Here is a 10,464-nt window from a genome sequence, read left to right on the forward strand (position 1 = left end):
AAGTCTTTGACCTCAAATCCGAGTCACATCCCATGTCAAATACAGCCAAGATCAAGTCGAGTCTCGAGTCACTGGGCCATAACTCCAAGTGAAGTTAAAGTAGTCTGCTTGGAGCTTCAAGTCTTTTCAAGTCTTTAAACCAAAGTACCAAATATAAGATTTTTGCAATTTATTACTTTTAAGATAAATTGTACTTATAAAATTATAGTATATTTACATGTGAGTATTTATACAGTATATAAGAGTTGTAGAAATGCAAATTTTACCTTTTTAAATGTGTTGACAAGACCTTACTGTGAATCATTACGGTCAGAATAGAAAGAATTCAGATTTAAAAGTGCTTCTCAAGTCTTCTCAAGTCACAGGCCTCAAGTCCGAGTTAAGTCCAAAGTCACTGACCTTCAAGTCCAAGTCGAGTCCCAAGTCTTAGTTCATTTTATCAAGTTAAGTCTTAAGTCCTAAAAATAGTGATTCAAGTCTGACTCGAGTCCAAGTCACGACTTGCAAGTGCCCACCTCTGTTAGTCTACATCTCCAAAGCTGGAAATGCTCCATTCCACCTTGTGATCTGAAATTATCCATACGATTCTATGGTGTTTAAAAACTCAGAGGAACTCTTCCTGTGTGACATCACAAGGTGGAACAGAGTGGTTCTGTTTGAGAGAAGAACTCAGCCTAAATATGCAGGGTTTGTGTGTGAAACAAAACACAACTCCAGGTATGTTTCTGAGGAGGAAACAACATTATAATATAGATCAGAAAATAGCGTAATATGGGCCCTTTAAGAAATTAATCCTCAAATGTAATTATGTGTCTGTGTTTTATAATGCTATTAACAAAAATCCAAATAAAGAACTATAGTCAAATACACTGAAATACAAGCGTAGGAACCTGATTTGAACAATTCTTCTAACACACCTGCACTGAATGGCTTTACCTGTCCTTAGGGTAAAACTTTCGCACCATTACTGATAATTGTGCTGTAATGACTTCCTGTAACACTGGGGGGCACTGTGTGTGAAATGTGCCCCCCAGCCATGTTTAGGATCCCAAACATGTCTCAAATTTGTTTAGTGTTTCATATCTCTCTCCTGTATGTAGGTTATGACATATCCAATGGGTAACAAGTGCAACATGTGTCTGTCATGCCTGGTCGTTTTTCCAGCACTATTTCTGGCACATACGCACGCTCTTTGTAGTTTCACTCTTAAACCAGATCTCCCCCTTAAGCCGGGACTTAGCACAGCTGTGGCAGAGACATAAGGGCACCAGGCCTGTATTTCTTTACCAGTTGGAGGATCAAAAACAGAACGGGGAGCAAGATTAGACCATCACACTCTTCGTCACCCCTTTAATACGCAGCATGTATCCGGTCCATAGGCTCCAGGAATACTACTAGAGGTTTCATCAAGGATACACATGCACAGGCGTCAATCAAATGTCGGCAACACTAAAAAATGAAGAAAATACTACATTTTTAGAGCTGTAATTTCTTAGTTATATTTTATTTTCTATTTTCAAGTTTAATTGCCAAAACTTATTGTATTTTTGTGTGTGTGTTTGTTTAAGCAATGATATGCCATTGTTAAAATCTAGGAGATAAAAGTCAAAACATTAAAAGATTTATTTTATTATAATTAATATGAAATCATTTCAGGTTATGGCTCTTATAATTTACTGAATGTCTCTCCTCATTCTACACCCCCTCTTTAGCGTGCTTACTATCTGCTCCCATGGAAAATATTTAAAATTTTAAAATAAAATAAAAATCTAATACAAACCCAGATAACTGTGGAAAACTGGATATTAATATACAACTGCTTAACACTGGGGTATAGACCAACAACAATGGGATAAAAAAAACAGGATTACTCAAGCATGCATGAATCAATAAAAAAAAAAACTGGGAACACCAACTGGGAAAAATGGGAACACCATTGTAACATGGCTAAAAGCTCATACAAGTAAATTTAGCCTAATATATCCCCTTTAAGATACTGCACACACGGACAATCTAAAATCTTCACCTCTGCATTTGAACACTGGGGCAGTCCCACAATAGCGGCAGGTCATCACTATGAGCCTCCCCTTTCGCTGTCTCTGGTTTAATTCTCCACAGCTGAAGGGACACATGGCAGTGATCCCCAGAGGAGCCCAAGGTCAGGCCTGGGGCACAGACATTAGCAGAGGAAGCCCTGGCGCAGTATCCAGTGTCATTCATTTAGTGTGATTAACCTCAACTATTCAACATATGGTCACTATATAGATACAGACTGGACGGGATCCTTAATGCTATAAAGTCCAGTGTACGTGTCTGCAGTGGTGATTATGGTCTAAAGCCTACAGTTGTTTCGCTGTCCTCTTTGTTGTAAATGTCAAAACAGCTAAATTAATGTTAATATCAAAATTCTTAGCATCATGTCTATATCTTTATTCAACTGCCAAGAGAGGCCAGTAGTTTGTTTGTCATATAACCAGCTGCACAATAAATATGACTGAGTTCGAACAAGTTAATGTAATTTAAAGGACAAAATATTAATTAATGCATAAAATCTGGTATTGTCAAAGGATAGACAGAAAATTTTGAAGACATTTGAAGGAGTAGTACAAGAAACTCAAATGCAAATTCTAATCATTTCATAATGCTTTTGTCATTTGTAGTAGAGCCCGACCGATATGGATTTTGTTGTGGCCGATATGAAACCGATATAATGGTAGTTTGAGCTGCCGATAGCCGATATAATCACCGATATATTTAGTGATGTAAAAATTCACTGTAAATCTTGAATTGATTAAAAAACTTAGGTTTGGCTCTAGTGGATTCTAAATTGGGTTTATTTAGGCAACATTTATTGTTATTTTGACTCTTTACATCATATTTACATACAGTAGATTGGCCTAATGGCATTTTTGCATCACATTCTAGCTACTAGTGATGGGTATTCCAGTTTTTGTTTTTTGTTTTTGGAGAACCGGCTCTTTTGGCTCGGCTCACTAAAGCAGCTGGCTCTTTCGGCTCCCAAGCGACTCTTGAGATTGTTTTGTTGCAAGCAGGACTAAACCAGAACTGAACCAGGACTGAGTGTCGGGACTCGGTTTCTATCTCTCTCCTTCACTCGAGCCCAAGTTTAGTCCTGGTTTATTAATTTTATGCTGAACTGCAGCCAAATATGCACTTTTTTTATCCTATGCACACGCAGATTTCTGAAAGTTTCGTTTTCAGCTGCTGCTGCTGTCAAACTATGGGTCTGCATGCGGCATGAAGAGAAAAAGTGAGAAAAAGAGAAAACACGGCTCCCAATAAGAAGCAGGCTCCCGCTCTAAGAGCCGCTTCGATCGCGACCGACCCATAACTCCTAGCTAGTAAACTATCGCTATTAGCCTTTAGCCGTAAATGCTGCGCACCGCGGTGCATTATATGCATAAATGTGGATCATTCACACGTCTATTCACAGCTCATTTGCATATCAATGCAGGTCCAGTAACAAATATACGGCTAATATAGTCACTTTACAATAGGCCAATAGAAAACAGCCTGTTTATGTGCGGGAGCTACAGCAGCTAACCGCTAACAAAACCTAAACTAACTTCAAAGTCGATGTATTTCCAACACTCACCGCTCACACAGGCTCCTCCTCACATCACAAGTCTGCACTAATAAATGTCCTTTTAATCCAGACTCAAACCGATTGTCCGAAAAAGAATATAATCTCAGTGTTGCGCACCGCCACGGGTGTAAACAAACACGCGAGTGAAGTGACGTCACTCTGGTGGTGTGTTCAGAGACAGTACGGACACAGGCAAATTACACCGCAGATAAATACTGATGCGGAGCCACATATTAGGACATTTATCTGTCTGTAAATTGGATTAAATGAACATAATGTAGAGAGTCTATGCTTTATAAGGTATAACATGCCCACGTGAAATATCGGCCCATATCAGCAAGCATATCGGCCGATAGCCGATATGTCTTCAGGTGCCCATATTGGCCGATAATATCGGCCAGCCGATATATCGGTCGGGCTCTAATTTGTAGACTTCCTGACAGTGGGAAGAGGAACCAAACTTTTTACTCAAGTAACAGTAACACTTCAATTAAAATATAATATCAAATAGGAGTAAAAGTATGTTGCTAGAAAAGTACAATTTCTTTAAAAAGTTACTCGAGTTTTGAATTAATGTGTGGTACAATAACTCCAAAAAGTACAGAAGAAACAACTAACAAAATGCCATTAATCAAGAACAAAATACATATGCTGTGTGGCAACAAAATCAATCACTTTTAACATTGCCACATCTAAAAACAACCCTATTTCCTTGTCATAGCAAAAGTTACCGATGTAATTAATATGCAGTTCTGACAGTTACAAATGTACAGTTTAGCTCAACAGAAAGAACGTGTCCAAACAGAGCTATCAGTGATACCCCATTAAGCCCAGTCCTACTTTCAGCTTTAGATCCGTATCAGAAAAAAAAAAAAACAGGCCCTATACACTTTCCTCAAGCATGTCAGTGTTATAACATTATATCTGCCACATTATATCTACAACCACCACCATAAACTGGTCAGGTGACACATATTTGTCCATGAGGGAAAATAAAGACAAATGCAAATAAAAAACTATAGTAAAATACACTGAAATTCAAATGTAGAAACTTGATTTTAAAGTCACACTATTATATGTCAATGCCACAGTATGACATTAAACATCTCTACCTTACATGCATTAAATTACAGGTGGTTTTAAAGCTCAAAAATGCCTAGAAAACATTCTGACAGTGTGCGGGGTTGCCTCTCCACAGACCTGACCTGTAACTTGGTCTGGTTTGGTCTCACTGAAGATAGAAAGGCTTAACACCATGCTGTGAAATCTTCTAGACAAAGCAATAACATCTCCATAGAGAAAATCATTTGACAGACCCTCCAGCAGAAAAGTTACACAATGCACCTTTAACAATTGCTGTTCAGGTGACACATATTTTGTAAAATAAATAAAATAAACACATAATGCCCTATATCAGAACAGCAGAAGCTGCTCGGATGAGTTGCGAAACGTCTTCACTCAATAAAACTTTGTCCATTTAACAGAATTTAATTTTTCTTTTGCTATAATGCCCTATAAGTAAATAAGCAGAGAATGGTAGAATGGTTTGTATTTGCCTGTAAGGGCTATGCGGTTAAATCTGGAACAGTCTTCCTGAAGATGAGAGACAGGCCTCTAGTTTGACAATGTTTAAATCCAGGCTCAAAACTGTTCAGTTTAGCTGTGCGTATAAAAGAAAGGTTTTTATTTTTCACTCTTATCTTTTAGTGTTAATTTTATGATGATTATTTATGCTTTGATCTGTTTGTGTTGTGATTTTAACGTCTTTCCTAATCTGTAAAGCACTTTGAATTAGTGTGTGTAAGATAATTACTATATCATTATTGTCATTTTTGAGGGTCAGTATTTAACGTGGGTACTTTTTCTTTGACCAATGGGGAATGTTTTTGTTATTTTTCTGTACTACAATACGATTTGAGCTGTACAAGGTCAAATAACTCATAACTTTTATGACTCACTATAGATTGAAAGTAACTGCTGTAAAGTGTTTCATGTTTTTTAAAGATACTGGGGATCAATTAGTTTAAAGGTGCACTGTGCAACTTTTCTGGTGGTGGATCCGGTACTTGCTTGTCTTGCCTGGAATGTTCCATAGTATGACATTAAACATATCAATTAAGCATTTATTCATTACGGATATTGCTCAAAAACACAATATGCCTTCTGTGAATAAGGACGACTCTCCACAGATCTGATTTATAATGTAGCGTAGTGCTGTAACCTGCTCGTCTGCCTCTTCATAGATATGTTTAATCTGTACTGTGGAACATTCTAGACAAAGCAATAATATTTCCATGGAGACAAGGATGTAGCAGATCCTCTACTACAAATGTTACACAGCGCACCTTTAAATTCGATCATTTATCATCTATATTTTTCTTCAGGAATATATCCTCTCCAAAAATTCTAACAGGCCTAATTATAATTTAATTGCGAGATGCTTAGTTTACTTCTGTGTGCTACTGATTAACACCGATGTACATAATGAGTCCTGTCACAGAGCCTAGTCTTTGTGGAGACACGACACGTTCAGTTCATCTGCACGAGATCTGTTTCTCGTGTGTTTGCCATTTAGTTTTATAGCCTACTACATTCCTTTGCTCTTTTTTACTTACCCACGTAATTTATAGCTGGGTACTTCTATGAATTAAATAGAAACAAAAGTGCCAAATTAAATTACTTAATATGCATACTTGTACTGCTTTTATGTGACATGTGAAATTGATAGCGGTTACAAGTTGGATTTATTACTGATATTGGTGGTATAAAGCCAAGATGAGACACTCCCTGCTCTAAAAATGTTCCTTAGCTCCCAAAAGACCTCACTGGATGTTCAGAGAAGCGTACTGATACAATTATAGACTGTTTCTAGAAATAAAGGCAAGAAATACTGGGTAACAAGGGGTCAATGGGGGTGTGATGTTGACTGAGGGTACTACTCAATCTGAAATTCTGTGGCTCAAATTAGACTTTATTCTGAGTTGTGCTTTAACACAATTTGACCAGAAAGGACTACAGTTTTTACAGTTAGTCACGCTCACCTTTTTTGAATATCTTAAATCTTCTTTGGCTATGTTTGCAAATGTGTGCATTGTGTCATCATGATAACTACATGTAGAGCACCCACATGATGTCAGTGCAAAGTATCAATAATAAGTACCGATCAGAAAAGTTGACTTTATGTGGATTAGATTAGATTTTTCTTGGTCCATCTTTCTGGTGATATCTGCTGGTGAAAATCCATATTACAGTAACACATCACATGCTTCACGTTTATGACTTCCACCTGTTGTGTAAAAAATCATCAGGTTTTTAGCAGCAAATCAAATAAAAAGTGTTTTGTTCCTGTCATAAATCTGGTCCCAAACCATCGTAGCCATTTGCCCCAAGACAAAATAATTAAGAGCGTTTGATCAGGAAGGGCATATAGTAAAAAAAAAAAAAAAAAGATGCATGGAAAACACAAAATATCTAATCATGTCAATAGTGCTGAGTTTGTGTTTAAAGGTGTACTGTGTAACTTCTAAGGTAGAGGGTCTGCTATCTGCTTGTATCCATGGAGATGTTACTTCCTCACCTGGAATGTTCCATTGTAGAGTGTAGTGGACCAAACAGAAAGGCAAAGACAAGGTATAAAAATAAGTTTAAATTTAATAAAGCCAAAAAAGATATAATTTAACAAAGGCTCAAATTAGGCAAATTATTAACAAAAAAGCTGGGCCCAACTGGGGTAACTCAAAATCAAGCTGAACAGAACAAAACTAACCCCCCCAGACAAAGGAGCAGGTGTGTTTAAATACCTGAGGACCAACTAAAGCTAAACACAAGAGGGAGGAATTACACTAATTAACTAACTAAACCAATAACTTAATCAAAGTAAACAAAAAAGCAAATAATTATAATACAGAAAATAATAAGTGATAATAATGTGACCTTAACAGAACTAAACAAATTAACTTAGTAAAACAAACTAAATAGTGCTCCCCCCTTTGCTGAGTCCTGATGGTCTCTCCCAGGGTCCTCCGTCTGGTGCTCAAAAAAACAAAAAGAACAAGTGTAAGTAAATTAGACTTATATTAACTAAAATGCGTGCACTCAAATTAGAACATAAGTCTAAATAACGGAATTAAATTATGTGTAGTGTAATTAACTTAATGTAAATAATAATGAAAATTAAATAATACTGACACTATGGAGTGGTGGCAGAAGTATCCACCACATAGAGCATTAGACATATCTCCCTTGCATTTGTTCAATCAAGGTGTTTTATATCTCAAAAATACCTTAAAAAACAAGAATTCTTACCATGTGCAGACTTGCTTCTCCATAGATCTGACTACTAACCTGTTTCCAATGTGATTTCCAAGTTTATTTCCATACTGTGGAATAATCCAGGTGAAAGAGTAATATCTCCATGGAGACAAGTAGAAGGTGGACCCTCCACCAGAAAAGTTACACAGTACCACTGTGTAGTTACTGGATTTTTTGGGTAGATCAAATCATATTGGAATGACACTATACACGTAGGTACATGATTAAAAACAATATTCAATTTGTTCTACAACAATATACCATATTTCTTGGCTCACTAAAATGGACTAAATTATTAACCCTTTAAATTCTACTGGTTGCTCATATACACGGGTCTTATTACCACCACAATAAGGAGTTTAAAGTCCATATCCTGCCTTCCATTATTGAGTTTCGATCTTATTTGTTTACCTGCATTCCTGCCATACCATCACTTGAAGGAGGCTGGATTACTACAGTGATACTCCTCTCCTTGGCCCGCGATTACTCCAGGAAGTAATTGAACTTGGACAAACTTAATTTTCAAACAATTTAATTTGGGGTGTCTTTTTTGCAGCCTTTTTACACCCCCTGTTGCCTGAAATCAAATTCTGTTCAAGATTTACACTGATAATAATAATATCTAGAGTGATTTGAGTAGTTTTGATTGGTTTGGGTTTTATTTATTCAACACATTACATATATTAAATGTATAATTGATTCAAGATCACATTAATGGGAATGTATGACTGTGTTCTGTTTATTGTATTATTGTATTTTCTGTGAAACATGACACAAAAGTCAGATTTGCAATACAAAAATAATGTGTTTTATTCTGTAATTTATAAACATGTACTATGTAATTTTCCTGATAAGTCTGCTATCAGCTTGTCTCTATGGACATGTAATTACTTTGCCTAGAATGTTTCAGAGTATGGTATGGCACGTAACTTATCTATCGCCATGGAAACAAACAGGTGACACCATTGAGCCACAGAGTTCAGGTCAGATCAGTGGAGACACTACCCTGCTCACACTAAGAATGTTTTTGAACCACATTTGTTACTGCACCTTTAATCGCATTTTATTTTATGTAATTAAAATGTGTGTATTTTAAATTGATAATTTTTTATGGATTTGTATGCACTTTATGTATAATTATTTGAAAAGATCCTAAAAATGAATCATCAATAATCAATAAATGTGACAAAGTTATCTGAGTTTTCATCTGTCATCACTATGAGGTAGTTGCATAAACCGTGCTACACAAATAAAAATGACTTGCCCTAATCAATCATAACTCTATACGAGTCAGTACAAAGATGAATCAAATCAGTTTAATTACTGTAGATATACTGTACACATATTGTATTGTGGCGCCTGCTAACGTGGTGGAGGTCCATAAACCTCACAGCCGGCAGTTGTTACTGTCAGTCAGTATCAGAGAGAGAGAGAAAGAGAGAGAGAGAGTCGGAGCTTGTGCTAACACCCACTCATGACCCCAGCGCATGGGGCAGGCAGCATGGGCAGAGGGGTCACCCAGAAGAGCCCTGCTTCATAAAGGGACTGCGCTACAATAGGTTTACTGTTACCCATCTTCCACGGGGGCAGAATCGGACCGAATGTACTGGGCCAAAGCAGCTCCTCTCCTCTTGTTTCTCACCATTTTCACTCTATGACGACGGAGACGGTCTGACGGCACGGACAGCATGTTTTCAGAGGACGCCCCTGAAGGTGAGAGCGATTACTGCACCAATAAGTGTTACACCTGGTATTTAACTGTGTTTATAAGTTTTACTATGCAAATTACTAATTTATTATTATATAGAGAGTTTTATTTTACCAAGAGGCAGTTTGTTTTCATGTTGGTACAGTCTGTTAAAAGTGTGAACAAGTCAGGTTTTGAATGAATGAAAGGCCTGACAGGTCATAAAGTCAAAAGTGACAACCAGTTATTTTCTGTTTTTATGCTCATTATCACTTAATTTGTAAATAAATGACAGGACAATTAAGTTAATAGCATACAATAATGTAAGTAGCGTTATTTCTACCAATTTTGTGAGTAGATCGTTAATAACTTTAATTCAACGACCTTAATGTACAATATGATTGCAATATCAATTATATAACGGTCACACAATTATATATTTTGTCACACAAAATATCTGACATTTGGGACAAAATATCTGACATTAAGCATTATTTGGTATATACTGATTAATATAAGTTGAGTAAAGAACATCAAGGTAATAGGAAGGAGAAGGAGGAACATGAAATGGGTGGAGCTACACCAAAGGTAATCTCAGGTAGACTGGGGCAGACAAAATGACAGGAGTGAAGTGTAGAAATGAAAGAGGGGGATGGTTTGGGAAAAGCTGCTGGATTATAAACACAAAGCCTTGAGACAAGGCATTTATCACAAACATCAAGTATAAGGAGAGCAGGATGGTAGCGGGATGATATGGGATGGTAGCGGGACGTTATGGGATGGTAGCGGGATGGGATGGTAGTGGGTGGCCCGAAGCTGCGGGGGACTTTTGGGGTGGCAGATGTGACTTACTCAGATC

This window comes from Boleophthalmus pectinirostris, unplaced genomic scaffold, assembly GCF_026225935.1.
Source record: "Boleophthalmus pectinirostris isolate CB_2022bp ecotype Guang Dong unplaced genomic scaffold, ASM2622593v1 HiC_scaffold_19, whole genome shotgun sequence".
NCBI lineage: Eukaryota > Metazoa > Chordata > Actinopteri > Gobiiformes > Gobiidae > Boleophthalmus > Boleophthalmus pectinirostris.